The following is a 19,349-nucleotide window of genomic DNA, read 5'->3' as shown; positions in this document are numbered from 1 at the left end:
CCGTGAGAAGGAGCTGTGCAGCCAGGAGGAGGGATGTTCTGCGGTGGAGGTGGCGTCCCCAGTCTGCTGTGAGGTCGACACCGCAGGATGGAGACGGCAGCAGGAGGAGGACGCAGACCTTCGACCAGTGCTCCAGTGGTTGGACCAACAGCGGCGGCCCCCATGGGAAGAAGTGTCCGTTCTCTCCCTGGTCACCAAGGGACTGTGGGCTAAGTTCGAGGCCCTGCGACTGTGGGATGGCGTGCTTCAGCGGGCCTGGAAGGAACCCGCCACCGGAGAGGTGAGGTGGCAGGTGGTGGTGCCTCACTCTCTGCGTGGGGAAGTGCTTCAAGCGGTCCATGGTGCCGTGGGCTCAGGTCACTTTGGGGTGACAAAGACCCTGCGTCGCCTCCGCCTTGGCTTCTACTGGGGGCAGCACAAGAGGGACGTCGAGGACTTCTGTCGCCGCTGTGATGGCTGCACAGCCCGCAAAGGCCCCACGGAAAGGTCCCATGCCCAGCTACAGCAGTTCCCTGTGGGGTTCCCTATGGAGAGGGTTGGGGTGGATGTGGTGGGCCCGCTACCCTGCACAGAGAGGGGGAACAAGTATGTCCTCACGGCCATGGACTATTTTACCAAGTGGCCGGAGGCGTACGCTCTGCCTGACCAGGGGGCGGAGACCATAGCGGACGCTTTGGTCGGGGGGATGATTAGCCGTTTTGGGGCAGCGGAGTCCATCCACAGTGACCAGGGGAGAAATTTTGAATCCCGTGTCTTTGCGGCTTTATGTAGCAGGCTGGACATGCAGAAGACCCGTACTACCCCCCTGCACCCACAGAGTGACGGCTTGGTGGAGCGATTTCATCGCTGTATGGAGCAGCAGCTGGCCATTGTCTCGGCTGAGCATCAGCGGGATTGGGACAATCATCTGCCTCTGGTGCTCATGGCATACAGGTCAGCTGTCCAGGAGTCGACGTCCTGCACACCTGCTCTGCTGATGTTGGGCAGGGAGCTTCGCACCCCAGCTGACCTGGCGTTTGGCCGGCCGCCCGATTCTCCCCCTGTTCCTCCCGGCCCAGAGTATGCCAGGAGACTCCAGGACCGCCTTGAGACGGCTCACTCCTTCGCCAGGGGACAGCTGCTGAGCGCAGGGGTGAGGCAGAAAAGGAACTATGATGTGCGTTCTCGTGGCAGGCACTTTGAGGCTGGGGAGCTGGTCTGGACCTACAGCCCGCAAAGAAAGAAGGGAAGATGCCCAAAGCTCGATAGCGAGTGGATCGGGCCATGCAGGGTCCTTGAGAGGATGGGGGAGGTGGTGTACAGGGTCCAGCTACCACCTCGGGGAAGGAGGGTGGCTCTCCACAGAGACCGGTTGGCCCCTTATCGAGGCACCGCCACCCCTCAACCTGCTCCAGCGAGCCCTGCAGCTCCCCGCACCGGTGCGAATGGGCCCCGGACACGCACACCTCAGTGTTCTGGCCCTGGGTCCTCACCTAACCCTATCCTTGTCTCCCCTCCCTGTCGATCACCACAGTCAGCAACTTGGCCCCCAGCCCCGCCCCTCCCTTTCCCCCTGCCCGCCCCCGGGCCTGACACTCGTGGGCCCCTCTTGCCCCCAGGCGCTTATCCCCAGCCCCCCGTGGCCCCAACGCGGCCTCGTAGGGAGAGGAGAGCGCCGGGTCGCTTCCGGGACTTTGTTTGTTCCCTCGAGGACGAGGAACTTTGAAGGGGGGAGGCAATGTAGCGACCCTGGGACAATTAAATAGTTTGTGTGTTATGTGTTGCATTGTATTTCATTGTCCGTTATGCCAGTTGTTCTATGTGCATGTATTGTAATGTTCTTATTGTCAATCAGGGTGGGGGCCTGCACGCGAGTGAGACCGTGTTGCCGGGGTAACCGGGGGTTTGTTTGTGTGTCGGTTTTTCTGCGGTTGTTTACATTGTTACGGGTTTTTCAGTGACCTGGTTTTGGTTGATTAAAAACTACGATCAATTACTAATGACTCGACATGATTATGTCACCGGCGAGGTCGTTACAATACACTCAAGCTGTGAGGCTTCTCTGATTTCTTCATGGACCTGTGGCACAATGCTCTGATAATCCCCTCCGATGTTCCCTTATCTTTGCTAGACACTAAAAAATGGACACACGTTGGTACAGTTAGTACAACAACGGACAGTTAAGTGTTTTAAATACAGAAAAAAAATGTTGTCGCTAACAAATGTTCACTAAAAAGCCGGTAGTCTGTCACCTACCCTCAAAGTTACGCAAATAACTCGAAATATAGAGCTTAAATCCTTTTTCCCGCTTGCTTGTAGGGGCAAGGGAACTAGCACCAACAATGCGGTGAACATCGTTAACATTTATTGTCGGTAGGTCTTGGAGACATCTAGAAAAGCCAGACATGTTCACGCTATGGACTGGGTCAGTAAGTAGACCGGAAACTAGAATGCCGACACCGTCAGTTGACTTCCGGGTTCTAGTGCACAGAGCCTATTCATTCAATCGTTAGCATGATGCTGTGTGTTCATATTTGTGAAATATAATTTGTCCACTAATAAAGAGCATTGGAACAGTGACACAGTACTCAGCAATGTCTACATTGCAAGCTAGAGATGCTAAAAATGTCAAGACTCAAACCGATTTAGAATACCTAACCCAAACTACGCCACACTGAACGCGCGAGTAGGATTAAGGCCTAAACACACCGGCGCCTAACCTGCCGCTTAAACATTGTGTGTAACAAAAATGGTTCAACGCGCCTGACGCACCTACGCAGCTAGATGAGCCCGCCCAAAACTTATTTTCTCCCCGCTACTTTTTTTAAAAGTAATAGATTTATGCATTATGTTATTTACTCATGTTAATTTTGACAACCTCTTGGTAGCCTACCCTGGAAAGCACATTTAACTGTGACTGATCCAAAACTAAGGAAATCCTTTACTATGTACAGACTCAATGAGCACAGCCTCGCCTTCGAGAGAGTGAAGGATATTGGATACATTCGATATATTGAATATATATTGAATATATACAATACATATTTTCGATATATTGAATATATATATACTGGATATATTCAATATCCAGCCAATTTAGCCTGCCATATTCATCACCCCTCTCCTATTTCTTGTTTGCAAAGTCTGAGAAACGTATTGACGGTTGAGTGTTGAGTGTTACTGAAAAGACAACATTTTCTTCATTATGAAGTCTTCGGCTTTGAACTTCAGGTGACCTTTCTCCAATTATCACGAGAGTTTAGGTGAGTGACAGCTCACAGGCCTGTGGTGGCCTTTGAAGGATATTGGATATATTCAATATATTTTCAATATATATTGAATATATCCAATATATATTTTGGATATATTGAATATATATTGAATATATATATACAATGGATAGATTCAATATCCAGCCAATTTAGCCTGCCATATTCATCACCCCCCTCCTATTTCTTGTTTGCAAAGTCTGAGACACTTTTGGGGGGGGCGTTGTATTCTGACAGCCAATTCATGCCGGCAGAATTCTACTCACTCATTCAAAATGCTCCCAGTGTTGATGCCTACCATGTCATTATAATGAACAGTACATATTATGAATATGTGTATGGATGTACATATGTATATGTATGCATGAAGTAATTGCAATTAACAACTTCTGACTTTGAGGAATATTCTAGAATAGACTTCCTTTCAGAAATCCTATGTAACATAAACAGATATCAAAGTTGAACACACATTACATTAATGAGCCCTACAACTGTTCCCTACAGAAAAAACCCACACCCTTGTAAAATAGCCACAATGTCTTGTGGCCAAAAATACCAGAAGACAAGAAGTAAAGTTTGGTGCAAGTAGAAAATTTAAAAAAAAATTTGTGATAATAACCTGACTGTGATGAATACGAAGGATGCCAAGAATAGGTTTCAAGCGAGGAGCATGATAGAATGTTTATTAACACAATTCCCAAGAAGGAGGCTGGAGATAGGTCAAGGGAGGCAGGAGGTCATACACAGGAAATTTGATGGGTGGGCGAAGTCCAGGCAGGGAGCAGGCTAGGAGTCGGAGACTACGTTAGTCAGGCAAACAGGTCGATGCACGGGTAATCCATTATAGATAGGTTATAAAAGGCACAGTACGGTTGTGGTGAAAACAAACAAGAAATAGGAGAGGGGTGATGAATATGGCAGGCTAAATTGGCTGGATATTGAATATATCAAGTATATATATATTCTCTACATCCAAAATATATATTGGATATATTGAATATATATTGAATATATATTGAATATATCCAATATATTTCACAGGCCAGGCCTATGGAAGTAAATCTGTGCCATCGGGTTTTGAAAATAAAAACACATTAAATTATAAGCACTGAATATTTATGCATTGAAATAACCTATCTGCATTTTTTGCCTCTGAATTGAACTCTTTACATTTTCAATATATCATATTCACCTTTATTTTTCAATGTTAAAAAATTCAACGTTAAAAAATTCAACTCAAATATTTTCAACGTCCCAAAATTCAGTCCGCCAAAGTCACCATCAAAATTCAATGTACGAAATTCAGTGTTAACATCCGGGGACCCAAGAAAGAGCAATCAATCCTAGATCGCTCTCTCACGCGGGAAGGCGAAACAGATTTAGCCATGTCCAACGGCAACAGCAGCAGTAACATTGCTTCGGTGAGTAAATTTTTCTATATATATATGCCATTAGTATGGGTTGTTTGAAACAGTATTGTCCATTGCTGAATCTTACAGAAACAACTTGTTTCTGTAAGATTCAGCAATGGACAATACTAACGGACATAAGAAGGACGTCGAATTGAAAAATAAGGGTAGTTCGGAATTTTGGACATAGGGCCTGATTCCCAAGTTAGCCTTGGGAATTGGGCCTTGGGCCCAATCCCGTTTCTTTGCTCACTGTCTCAACCCTACATCTCAACCCTAACCCTCATTGCTCATGCTCATTGCTACCCCTCATTGCTACCCTAACCGATCCCCTACCAAATGGGACAACCCTACCCTGTGACGTCATCATGGCCTCCCCGTGCCCCCTAGCAGATAACCAGACCCCTGGTAATGTTACAAGAGACAGACTGGCTGCCATTGTCTCGGGCAACGAGCAAGACCCATTGTAAAGATGTTTAACCTGAAATGGTATTTATATTTTGTAATTGGAATGTTTAAACTAGAACTGCAAGCAGTTATGCAGGGGTCCAAGAAGTGTGCATTTCGCCGGCACAACGCGAAGCATGTGTTCAAAACAAATGGGCACGGCGTGTGACAAAAGATGCAGCTGACTCCAGTGAATCTGTGGATATAAAGGTTTTGACTGTGGGAGGTTCGTTGTGGGAGTTATAGCCTAAAACGCGTTTTCAGAACATTCCATTGGCCAATTAGGAGATATATTATTTCGTCGTTTTTTGGCGCCGCCCTGTTGGCGAAATTTTCCAAAGACAATTTTCCTTTGCCAAATAACTCCCGCCCACATTAATAATTCTTGGCCATATTTTCTATATAGACTCGGGTTTGCCCCTTGATGGTTTCCCTTGAGTTTGAAGAACATTCCTTTGGCCAATTAGAAGATATACAATTTCCTCGTTTATTGCGCCCCCTGAGGGCGTAATTTTCCGAATTTTGTTATCGAACGCCGTTAAGGTTAGCAGCAACATGTGTGTAAAATTTGGACTCGATCCGATGTCTAATTTTGTTTTTTTTCTGGATTTTTGATTTTCGACTTAAAACGTAGCTAATAAACAAATTTTCAAAATGCTACCGTTTCATCATCGACGGTCGGATCAAAAATGTGTTCCATGGATTCTTTGCGTGTGCGTCTGAAGATGTCGTGTGCAAAGTTTGGTGTCGATTGGTCAAGAAATGTGGGAGGAGTAGCGAAAATACAGTTTTGCGGTTTTCGCGATTTAGCGAAAAATATTCATAGACGCAAATGGGCGTGGCCTAGGCCAAAAGATGCAGCAGACTCCAGTGCATCTGTGTGTACAAGTTGTTGGACTCTGGGAGGTTCGGTGTGGGAGTTATAGCCCCAAACGCGTATTCCTTGGTATAGCGCCACCTAGGGACCGGCGTGTCTGGATTTTGTTATCTGAGTAGCGGTGCCAGACCTGGTTCTAGTCATGTAATTGGCGCGTGTGCACCATTTACGGTTTGGGCTGTAGTCTCACTTTCACCGCGGGAAGAATAATAATCCCTACAAAAACAATAGGGATCCAACCTGTTGGCTTGGACCCCTAATAAAGTGTTAAAAAAAAAATAATACTGTTAAAGGTGGTATTAGCCAGACTGGCCACACTCACACTGGCAGATTTGAGCACGGTTAGGTGCTAAAACGGCCATGGCCACGGACAGATGGCCTAGTGTGAGTGCACCCTTAGATAATAATCGGTTATGAACAAGAACACTTTAGAAGAAACACTTTATTTAAATAAGAAACACTGAACCACACATCTAAAAATACACACACACGCATCTAAAAATACACACACACGCAAACCTAAAAATACACACACACACACACACACACTCTCTCTCAGCTTTTGAGAGAATGGTGGAGAATCACATCTTCTCCACCATTCCGCCAACTTTGCCTCGCTCTCCTCATGCCTCGCCTGCCCCCTGGAGGAGCATGAGGGAGAGGTGGGGGGGCTGGTGGCAGTGGACTCAACGATGTCCTGAAAGAAAACGAATAAGAAGGAATTAGGAATTATATGCCAGAACTGGGTGATATGGCCATATGTTATGTACAATATATAATAGCTATGTACACAATATAGTACTGCCAAAAAATACATTGATTAACCATGTAATATTACTAATATAATATAATATATTAGTATAATAATACTTATAGAATATTACTAATATAATAACTAATAATATTACTAAAATTACTTTCTATATTAGATAAGAGTTTATTGTTTACTGTTTTTTGTTTACTTTTTATAGTTAGTTAGTTAAGAGTTTATTGTTTATCTTATCTTATATTATAATTATTGTTTACTGTTTACTTTTTATTTTACTTTTTATAGTTATATTAGAGTGTATTGTTTATCTTATATTGTATATCATTTAATTTAATATTGTGTTGTGTTTCTTTCTGTAAGATACTGGACAATCAATTTCCTTGAGGGAGTCATCCCAAAAGGATCAATAAAACTTAATCTAATCTAATCTAATCTAATCTAATCTAATATATTAGTATAGTAAAGTTTATTTTTAACCTGGAGTCACTAGAACATGGAAGATCTGGATATCATACGACATGATATCCAGCCCGGTCTGCAGCCCGGTCGACGGCCGGGATGCAGAGCCCGTGATGGGGCATGCATCCCGGCCGAGAACCGGGGTCGGGCGGCCTGCGAAAGTCGGCCGGGGACTTCCGCGATCTTCCGCGAAAATCGGCCACAGACTTTCGCGATCTTCCGAGAGTCCTTGGCCGGGCTTCGAAGCCCACGGCCGGGCTGCAGAGTATAATTAATAAAATAATTACTAGTTAATTACAGAGAAAATACTTACATTTGTGTTTTTCCAATCCTGTCGCATCTTTTCGTCCTCCATCTTGTCTGGGATATTTCTTGATTTTCCGTTTTCTCGCAAGGTATTGTGGGAGCAAGTCAGAACTGAATCGCTTTGAGGGTGCCCATCGAAAATCTCAATTTTGAGGGGATGTTAGCCCTCCCTCTTACCCCTTAAAGCTACCTTAAAGTGGTATTGGGACATTGCTCCACGGTGCGTGCACGCGCAACAGCGAGGGCTAGGGCTGAGATTTTCTTTAGAGCAAAGGAATGGGAAAGGGCCTTGGTGTTCTTATCATTGGAGACAAGGCTAGAGCAAGTCAACGGGCATATTTTGATGCTGGTTTATAACGTCTTTATTGAAGATTTCAGGGGTACAGTTGTAACAGTCAGGTTTATAATATGTAGCTCCACCGCCTCCCTCTTTTGTTTGGTTATAGGCATGAACGTGGAGTGAAGAAGTGCGTGCTCTTCCGCTCGGCTAGAATAATTAAGCAATAGGGGATTATCACGCTTCCGGGTTCCGGTGGCTGGATTTGTCTTCGTTGTGCATGAACACTTCCGGCGCACTTCAACAATGGCTGAAACAAAGGCTAGGGCTGTTTCCCAAAGTGAAGGCTGCAGCCTTGCTAGGACGCGTCCTTGCTAGTCGCGTCCTATGGAGATGAGACTAGAGTGCTAGATCGAGTGCTTCCTAGCGTTTGTAACGTCGGACTTTGGGAACGACTTGGTAGTGTGGAAGCGCTTCCGCTTCCGCTTTTTAAGACTGCGCGTCCGCTTGTAAACACATGTGCGCTTATGAATAAAACATGGCAGCAATCAAGCTGATCGATATTTATTTGACTTTTGTCTGTTATGAATGCGGTCATGTCTCCTTCGCATGGAGCCTCTTTGGGGAAGTCACAAAAGCTTTGTTGTGGTTGATCGAATTGTCTTTATTAAAAGGAAAATCCATTCAATTTTTATAAAACGAAGTGAAATTATCTGAGAACTTAATTGCATGCATCACATTTACAGTAGGGGAGAGCCGGGTTGATTGAAACACGGGACGATTGAAACACAGCGATTTACTCGAAAACCACGCAAGGCTTTCACGTCAAAATTCGTCACCACGTTCAGCAAGCAAGACTGACCAACCCCGGGAAATTTCGTGTAATGACGTCACGCCGTTCAGATGTTATCCCGCAAACTTGTTTTCGAGAGCTGTAAGTAAAATCCTTCCTGCGGTAGTTTTTTTGTAATAAATAGTTGTATTTTTTGTTTCATGCCATAATAATATGACTATACAACAGATGAATTAGTACTTAAACCTGTGATAAAGTGTGCAATGTCACAGTTTTGAAGTTTAGAGGTAAAAAAGGTTTAAGTGTCAGTAGTCGCTGTCGGGACGATTGAAACACCTGTTTCAAACGTCCCGCACATCACCATGCGTAATTGCGCGCACATTGCACGATCAATACCTGTATAAATTACAGAATTAATAAATGTTTTGCAATGATTAACTACTGCTTTGAATTAATAACATATTTTTAATGAACAAAACGTGTTTATCACATGCATCAACAGTTTACTGAGAGAAGGGGAGGGCAGAGGGCAGTGAAGCCATTCATATTGGGCTCACCCCTAATGAGGTCAGTGTTGTGAAAAGGGCTACATACATTTTTGGACAGGCACACATGTATGCTATGCACATAGTTTAATTAATAAATATGAACAAATAACATAAACATAAACACACAAATGTACATCAACTGTTTACGACCCCGTGCATTTCAGCTGCCCATTCCCTGCATCCTGGTCGAGGAAGGACTGGATCACCTCCTTCATGGAGCGCAGTAGCAGCTTCCCCCTTCGGCGTCCAGAGGCCACTAGCCAACAACGGTTGTCCAGCTTCAATCAAAACAATGTCAACTTGTTCTACCAAAATTGAAAGACGGTGCTGGACCGGCACCAGTTCCAGGCCAAGGATATTTGGAACATTAATGAAACCGGTATTTAATATGAACTTTATTAATATAAAACACAACTATAAACACATAACTACATTTATAAAAATAAACTATGCTCACAACCATATAAATATGAAAAAAACGATATACACTTAACTAGTACAAACGATGCTAACAACTATATACATATCAAAACAACTATATACACATAACTATATATATACACAACTATGCTCACACAACTATTTACAGGGGTCACCACTGTCCAGGTGCGCCCAGATGGGGCAGAAGCAGGTCAGGTCAGTGACCTCAGCGGAGTCACACCCGTGTCCGAGGAGTCGAAGCTGCTCCGCCTGCTGGACAATCACCCATCCCACCTGTCAATTGCAGCAATCGATTACTGCAGAGCCAACGGCATAGTGCTGCTGTCATTCCCTCCCCACTGCACCCGCAGGTTGCAGCCAATGGACATTAGTGTCTTCGGCCCCCTAAAGGGGTACGTAAACAGTGCGGCGGACAGGTGGATGAGGAGCCACCAAGGGATCAACATCTCGATATATGATGTGCCCTCCATCATTGCTGAAGCCTTACCAGAGGCTGCAACAGTGAAGAACATCACCTCCGGGTTCTCAAGTTCAGGGATCTGGCCTTTTAAACCCTCCGCGTTTGAGGGAAATTACTTCACCGGATCCCATTCCACAGACCGTCCTCCTCCCAAGGCTTCAGGTGACGAGGTCAGCGCTTCTCCAGGTGCCACTTCAGGTAGGAACAGTTCATCAGAAGCAACAGAGTTCATAATACATAAGTAAATAGTCCCATAAGTCAAAGTTCATAAAAAAAGTCTATAGGTTAGTGGATGGCAGAGAAGCTGCTAGACCACCAGGCTACAACTCTCCCATCAGGGAATTTAACAAGGATCAGGAGGGTGGGAATATAAACATTTATTTATTTAAAAGTGTATTTTTTAAATGTGTCCTTTGGCAGGCATGGATGTACCTGGACGAGTTGCCGGGCCTGACGAAGCTGTCTGGCCTGAGGAAGATGCCCTCAAATTCTGCCTGGACATCGTCCGGTCTTACCCTAAGGCCGGGCCTAGAAAGATTACAAAGAGAAAAGGGAGAAAGAGGCATTTGGAGTTACTCTTGCATCTCATATCTTGTCTGGCCTTCCTTTGTCTACAGTCATGTAGACCTACCACATTTAAAGTAATTAAATTAGCATTAAAATGCACATTTTATGTTTTCAGGACAACTGCTATACTTACGACCCGAACTCTGAAGCAGCGTCATCCCGCCAAGCAGCCTCCCTCCTCTCGGGCTCCCAAGAAGAGGCTCTTCTCGCCCGCTCCTGATGCCGCCCCCCTTGCTGGAGTCACCCCTGGTGCCACCTCAGCTGCTCCTCCCACCATCACCTGGCCCGCTGATGGAGTCACCCCCACCTTGGGTCCAGTGTGATCGCATGAGGCTTGCACCGACGGGAGTACACACTACCTGTGTCACCTGTGTGACAAAGAATACAAATATTTAGCCTACTATACTGTCCATGTGTCTTCACTAGTTTGCAGTGGAAATACTGTAAATGTAGGCCTACAGCACAATTCACTTAACATTATAGACTGATTAACTAACTAACTATTAGGCCTGGGTTAGCCTATGAGTGGGAGCTGGGCTATTACATATTTTGCTGGGTAGGCCTACTTTTTGTCCATGATTGTAACGCATCCAAAATAACAACGGCTACATTAAATTATGACAATAATAATTTAATTTAGTGGACATGCACACTTAAAAACTGCTGGGTATAAGCTATAGGCTAGCCTACTACACCCTTGCTCTTGGTCATGACACATGGCATGCCGATTTATTTTTTTCTCCAGCCATTACCATCAATCAGCTAGAGTGCAATCTTCATCAAAGTTCTGCTTATTATATGATTTCAACATAATGTTCATGTCAATGTGCAGACTATTACACAATATTTATCAGATAAAATAAGTTTAGCCACTTACCTGTCCACAGAGACTCCGGATGCTTCTGTGCGCCGGGCTGTGCGTGTTGAAAATAAATTATTATAGAAAACAAATGTCAACATACGTTCAAAGTTAAAAAACAGCTCGATCATCCAACATATGTATTAAATTTCACTTGCAACTAAGAGAACACACCTGTGAGTTGTTGATCACATGTTAAAATTATTTGTATACGTAACGTCATCTTTGAAAAAGACGTTTAACTGAAAAGTGTTTCAATCGACCCGGCTCTCCCCTACGGTTGATTACTATTATGCAGGGGGAAAAAGACAAAGAAAGAGATGATAAACGTGTATTTATTTGGATATATTATTTAACTGATCTGATTCATTCATTCATATATGCCTACAATCTACCAGTGCTTTGAACACATAAGTATATCATATAAAATACAATTAAATACGTTCATTAAAAATTACAAACATTGCAAATGATCGGTTGTGCATTAATTGTACAACATTGGATAGTGGCACTATCCCTTCCACCGGTAAACAAATGTTTGTGCGCCACCCTAAGGCGCACAAAAGCCTCCGTTTGCTGGGCTGACCCTAAAAAAAACCGATTCAACACAAACATAAATAGGTATACATGATAAATAATGTAATCTTGTGAGCGAGTAAATTTACATTGGTGACAGTGGTGTTTAACACCAGCTACGTCCATGCGAAATATAGCAACGTATCATTAAGTTGCAAAAACGTTTCGAAAAGTGGCACAGGTCTTTAGGCTTGATTATTTGCATTGACATGATGAATCTATAAAAAGCAATACGGCACAAAATATTTCTGAAAACTAATATAACTTCACTTCGTTTGAACGTGTACTGCTCTGCCATTTTCAAGAACCCGCCCAGTGAACGCAGAGGATTGTGGGTAGTTTTGGCTCGTCTAGGATGCAGCGATGCATCCTTGAAAAATCTCGGAATTCTCAAAAACAAAGGACGCAAAAATGGCGCGGCTTTCGAGTGTCCTCAACATTGGAACAGTGCTTGTCGGCGTTCTATGACGTAGCGTCCTTAAAAGAGCGGCAGTTGAGCATGCTTCCTTGACATTGGGAAACAGCCTAGATGTCACTGCTCTGTTCCACTTTGTACATCTAACAAACAACACCAACCCTACTTAAGTTTTCATGGATTCCCGACTGAATTGAGTCTAAGGAAGAAGTGGATTCAAGCGGTTCGCCGGGATGATGTTTGTTTGTAGCCAGCACTTTAGTGAATCAGACTACAAACGCTACAACCAACTGGGGTCACACCAAGCGACTGAAAATCAGGTCTGTACCCTCCCGTTTCCAGTGGAACAACTGGGGACTGCCAAGAAGGGGGTCTGTTTATAAAAGAGCATCAACTCGCTTAGGCCATGACGTTCACCCAGCCCTTCCTCTGGAGCAACCGCTGCCCTGTGAATAAGAGCCGATGGAGGAGACCGCATCTTCGGTGGTGGTGACAGAACATGATTTCGGTTCTGCTCCTAAACCAGGTTTGTCAGTGTTTGTTAGTGTTCTGAAATATTGGCCTAAAAATGTTTAGTCTTATTGATGTCCCAGCATTTGACCAAACCACAATGTGAAAAGCTTCATCACAAGTACAAATGTTGCATTATATATCTTACTTAATTAATTGTAAAGGTGAATATTGAGCTATAAAAAGCAAGTTATAAAAGCAATATTGAGCTACAAAAAGCAATTTCTTTAGAGGTCCAAACTGCTTCCAATATGCAAGTCACAGCCAAAATCTGGGTTAGATGTTTTAATTTTTTTTCCTCATCTCATACAGGTGCACTGGATGCTGCTGCTGTACGCATACAGCAATTGGAAGAAACAGTCAAGGAGCTGATGAGAGCTGTCACAGCTGAAAGTGGGTCAAGTGCCTTTTCACAGATTTTGTGTCTCAGACAAGGACATCCTTTTTTACACCAGATTCACGTCAAGAGATGTTTTTTGTGACTTCTGGGAGGTTATTCAACCATCTGCCTCCATGTTGGTTTATTGGTCGAAAGCTCAGAAAAAGAAACAAACATTTGAACCCATTTCTCCCAGTCCAACGTGTAGACTGAAACTGGTTGAGTTTTTTCTCTTCTGCTGCCGGGTTGCTGCAGGCCTGCAAGAGCAGGTGCTGGCTAACATGTATCAGGTCAGTGTGTCCACTGTCTCCCATGTTGTTATAACGTGGGCCAACTACCGTTACCTGCTCCTTGGCTCCCTCCCCATCTGGATGAGTAAACAGCAAGTCAAGAACACCATGCCAAGCAAATTTGTGCAGTACAGTCCATCTTACAAGAACACAACAACCTTTAAGGCCTTGATTGGGATTGCCCCTTGTAGTGCCGTGACTTTTGTGTCAAGTCTCTTCACCGGCTCCATCTCCGACCCAGAGCTGACTGAACGAAGTGGACTGCTGGATTTACTGGAGCCAGGAGATGGCTGCGTGGCAGACAAGGGTTTCACCATCGAGAAGCCACTAGCTGATCGTGGGGCAACGCTGATTATACCACCCTTCAAGATGACAGGTAGGCATGAAAGGAATGAACATTTCAAATTAAGACCCAAATGTGACCATTAAGATATGTAGACAAATGTTTAAGATGGACTGAAGCACTCACAATAATAATACTAATTAACTTATCTCTAACCACTGCGCAGTTCACCGAAGAGGATGCTCTGAAAACACAAGCAATCGCCCGACTTCGAATCCTCGTAGAAAGAGCAATAGGCAGAGTCAAGGAATACCGCATCTGGGAACGCACTGTCCTCTCACCTTGTCTGCGACAGTCAACCAGCTGTGGACCGTCTGCTGTGTGATGACCAACTTCCAGGGACCACTTGATTTAAAAGGCTACATCCCTGTTGAATAGTGTTTCTACTCAAACATGTACCTATAAATATAATATATAAATATTAAAACGAGAGGCACTGAACATTTGGAGTGGTCCCTTCATTTTTTCCGGAGCTGTAATTCTGTATACTGAAAACATTGTATATATTGAATGAAATGTACACTGTAAAACCTGACAAGTTAGTTCAACTTAAACTATTTGAGGAAACCGATTGCCTTGAACTATTTAAGTTTACTAACTCAAATAAATTAAGTACCAGCAATTATTTTATGCGAGTAAAGATAACTCTTATATCTAGAGTTATTGTGACATGTGTAATATGAGTTAGCATTACTAATTCCATTTACTGAAGTGAAATGTAAAGAATTAGCTTTTTACACTTAAATGCAGCAATTCATTCAACGTATATAACATGTGTTCATTAAATGTATGTGAATTAAGTAATACTAACTTAAATGCCTCTTGTATTGCTAAATCTTTTTACTTAAGTATAATCAACTTCATCTTCCAACTGAAATAACTTATTACATTCTAGTTGTGACAACTTAAAATTACATTTTGTCTACTCAATTCATTTGAGGAAACCGATTGCCTTAAACCAATCAAGTTAAATGAACACAATGAATTCACCAATCTCTGATCCAACTTAAATTATTTATTAAGCTGAATGCTGAACATTCATAACATTTCCATGTTCATTTCAAGTACCGGTAGTCATTTAAACAGCGTTACTAATTATTATTATTTTTAAACATGCCATTTCTTTATGGCAATATAATACAAGAAACACACTAAACTAAAACACATTCTTCCCTTCCTTGAAGGGAAGAATGTTGCCGGGACGGCCTTGAGTATAAAGCTGTTTTGCCTAACATTCTTCCCTTCAAGGAAGGGAAGAATGTTAGAATATTATACTCAAGGCCGTCCCGTCCATCGAAACATGTTAACACGGCTCAACAACAGTACAGCCAGCGGGACTCGAGCAGACAATTAAACTTCCTGCACACTTGCTTTAAAAAAACAACATTTTTAAAGGGGACTTATTATACCACCAGGTGTGAGTGTGATTAGCCTTACAAGCCGTTTCGAAAATCGGCCTAATATGACATCACTAGTGGGTGTGTCCACCTAGATCTGTGCTGGATAGATGAGCATAGGGCTGGGCGATATGGGCCAAAATGAATATCTCGATATTTTTTTACTATATCTCTATACACGATACATATCTCGATATATTTTGAATCTCCTCTAGAGCACATCATAAATGCTCGATTCAACCATGTCTGGTATAATGTTACGTCAGTAATAATTCTAGTATTCCTGAAATATAAGTCTGCATGTAGATGACATGAAACAACATATTGTTTAAACTCATTAGTGCTTTGTATTGGAACAATTTAGAACTTGCACATAGGAAAAGGAAAATCACAGCAAGTTCGATTTACCAACACAGCATTTATTCAAACCGTTAATTATTTATTAACTGTTTGCATAATAATTATTATATATACACTGCCAGACGACGGATCCAATGCTATTCTTTTTCAAAACCAAATCCTCAGTTTCCATCCTTTTTTCTCTCTCTCGCTGTTCTCACTCACCGGTCGGAGGTACACACACCTACAGCAGCGCGCCGTCCAGTCTACGTCACACACGCGCGTCCATGAGAATCTCGTGGACTCGCAACGGGCGGGGAGAGTGAGTGAGTGTGTTTGTGCCATTGCATGTCTTTACCTTTTGTGGAAGAGGGAGAGACATCGGAGGTGCACAGAGCTTTTGGCCGTGATATTATACAATTATATTATATTATATACTATTATATATAGAGCTCCGGGAGTCGCAAACGGCAACAATCACTTTCTCCTCCATGCTGCAGTTCACCCCGGACTGCACTGCACTGAGTTTGACGTTTGAACGCTGATTGGCTGTTGACGTTACACATGTCACTCAGTGGCCACACTGTTGAACGCTGATTGGCTGTCATCACGAGAAATTAAAATACATTTCAACTCGAGCGAATTTGTCGCGCCACAAATCCTCGTGAACGCCCTCGCCTGTGCACGGCGAAAGTGTGGCGCGACAAATCAAAACTTGTTGCCGGTTTTCTCTCGCGAAGAATTCGCCCGATACGCGTCTACGTTCACTTTATATGGGATTTTGTCGCCCCGTCGCGTTTGGTCCGAACGCACAATGAGTATGCCGGCGGCGGCAAAAAGAAACAGATTACGTGCCAATTTGTATTCGATGTTCGCGACAGGGGCATTTTATACATCCCCTGGAGAACATCTCGCGATACATCGCATATATTCGATATATCGCCCAGCCCTAGATGAGCAATGTTTACTTCAGTCCACTGGGTAGGCTGGTCGATAGATCTATCCAGCACAGATCTAGGTGGACACACCCACTAGTGATGTCATATTAGGCAGATTTTCTAAACGGCTTGTAAGGCTAATCACACTCACACCTGGTGGTATAATAAGTCCCCTTTAAGAACCACTTATCAGGAACAATAAAAACAAAACAAAGATCTCTCTAAATTTACTCCAGCTCATTTCTCAATGCCTGCAACTTTGGTTTGAGCTGCTTTCTCCCTTCATCAAGATTTAGGAGGACAACCTGGATGAACTCAAAGAAGCCACTTAGCTTTTCGGGATAGCTCAAATGTAGAGCATAAATCAGACCAAACAAAACAACAAGTGAGTCAGTCCATGATCTTGTAGACATCACAACCTGGCCTTCCAGGATGATGGACACATGCTGCGGGTCAAAAGGAACTCCAGTCAGCCCCTCATCTTCAGCGACCACTGCCACCAAAGCCACAGCTTCCTCCTGGGACACCTCAGACTCGTCCTGGTGAAGAAGTATGTATTTAGTATGTGTTAGGAAGAATGTAAAGGGTTGATGAAAACACAGACCTAAAGAGTGAAAGGACATAAACAGTGATAACTAGTCTCTGCTGATTTTGAATCTAGGGTGCTCTTCGTGAACTGATGTGGTTTTCCTTTAATGTTGTCCACTACCTAGAAATTAACATTCTTTCTGGTGTAGATAATTTAATATCCACTTGTCGACTGCGACGGGTTCTCCGACTCTCGGGTAATTCCACAACAACTAAAGACTCGTAGTAGGGTTTATGTCGCTCATGGAGAATATGGATATGAATTGGGGGAAATTAACTTTGGCTCTGACTCTCTACTGTCCAGATTGAAACGAATGGAGGAGAAAGCGATGTTACAGCAGAAAGCTGTCAGTTCACTTCGGGTCCATATCATTTCTCCGACGCTCCATTGTTCTGACCTCTCGGTCGTATGCGGAATCCTCGGGCTGCTCTGCCGGCGGAGGTGTCCGCATACGACCGAGAGGTCTGAACAATGGAGCGTGGGAGAAATGATATGGACCCGAAGTGAACTAACAGCTGTCTACTGAAAACATCTTTCTCGAATGGCGCCTGACTATGTTTTTGTTGCTGGTGACCTAAGCAAGGGAACTGCTATAAACAAAGCCAATTGGGCACACCGTATAAGGCAGTTTCAATTAACTCTGTTCAGTGATGTTTCAGTTTCAAGTTTTGATGCATGCAGGAGAATAAAGAATTACCGTGCAAGTCTTGAATATGTCTGAAGAATCCTCTTTCAGGTACAGTGGTAGGCCAGCAAGGGCTGCTGTTCTGGCTGCAGTGATGTTGTTCTTGTCCTTTTGAACAAAGACATAGATACATTAGCTGATGCTCAAGTCAGCTGTTCACATAAATGGTCAATGTTATGTAATAAAAATGTGTTTACCTGTTCTTCGTATGCTGTCACAACTTGCTGCAGCTTCTCTCCAAATCTTCCAGTCGTCTTCTTTTTGTACAATTTCAGAAGCTGTGTATTTATCCAACTCAGAAAAAAAGGAATGTGCCAGATTTTGATTGGTGATCCTATGGAATTCCAAGTAGAGCTGCACAGAGAAACAAACACACCAATTACTATAATTACCTTGATATGATAATAATCACAACTGTAAACTGATTCAGGTATTGTTGTATAAAACTTTTACTTTTAAGACAGAAATATCTAAAACATCAGATATTTATGATTTATTAATGATTTTTCTGTCTTAAAAGTAAAAGTTTTATACAATACCTGACTCAGTTTACAGTTGTTGCAATGATAATTGTGTTCACGTGTCTTGTCAGCTTTTTAAGTGATTCTTTTGTTTTCTACTCACCTGGGGTTCACAAAAAAGTGCAGGCCATCTATCCCTTAGTACATCAATCGGAGGAGCAGAATTGACAATTTCTTCACGCCTTAGTGAAAAGGTACGCTGCATTTGTTGGTTGATAAGAAGCATGTCTCTTTCAGCCGTGGTCTTCTTGAACTCCTCCACCATGTTAAGCCTCTGCATCTCCAGTGTGTCCTTTGTTTCACCAGAGGGATAATTGGGAAGGAAGTTCACTTCTCCTCTTCTTGGTCTTTTGACGTTTGCCCTGGAAGCTGTGCCATCTGGATTGGTCCTGCTACGCTTGCCTCCATTCACAGCCACATCTTTTATACCAGCTCTGCAAAGTTTGGTCCGGTAGTTGCCCATCTTAAAGCGAAGGCTGTTTTTCCAACCCTCACATCCAGTTCTGGAACCATGTTCTTTGAGGCAGGGGTGTTTCCTGACTAAAGCCTCTGCAGCCTTGCCAATCTGCAATGTACTAGGATAAGCTTTGTGCTTGTAGATTTCAGCAGACATGACATCAAGTAGGTTGTGTTTTTGATCTCTGGTCAATCGGAGACCTCTCCCTTCTCTCTCAAGTACAGAGTTGCCCTCTCTCAGACAATACTCCACCTCATATGAGAATGTTGGAACAATGAAGACTTCTGGCCACCGGCAAAGACGCTCAGGTGAAACAGTATTGTCAGACAGTAACACGGTATCATCCGTGCTCGTAGAGGACAAATCTGCCTCAATGAGTCGTACTACTTGAATAGTTGCCTTGGATGGCAGGTCCTCTATGTTAACTAAATTGCATAAAGCATTGTCAAA

The 19,349-nt window shown here is 43.4% G+C and overlaps 1 long non-coding RNA gene across 1 annotated transcript; it reads left to right on the top strand.

Annotated features, from left to right (window-relative positions):
- Positions 1–12,751: 12,751 nt before the first annotated feature.
- On the top strand, positions 12,752–14,414 carry LOC132471118 (uncharacterized). Its single transcript, XR_009528767.1, has 3 exons — positions 12,752–12,977; positions 13,274–14,006; positions 14,140–14,414. It is a non-coding gene; the product is annotated as an uncharacterized LOC132471118 (long non-coding RNA).
- Positions 14,415–19,349: the final 4,935 nt, after the last annotated feature.

Source organism: Gadus macrocephalus, chromosome 13 (genome assembly GCF_031168955.1).
Source record: "Gadus macrocephalus chromosome 13, ASM3116895v1".
In the NCBI taxonomy this organism is placed as follows: Eukaryota; Metazoa; Chordata; class Actinopteri; order Gadiformes; family Gadidae; genus Gadus; species Gadus macrocephalus.
Note: the sequence above shows the minus strand (reverse complement) of the source record. Positions and strands in the feature narration are given on the sequence as shown.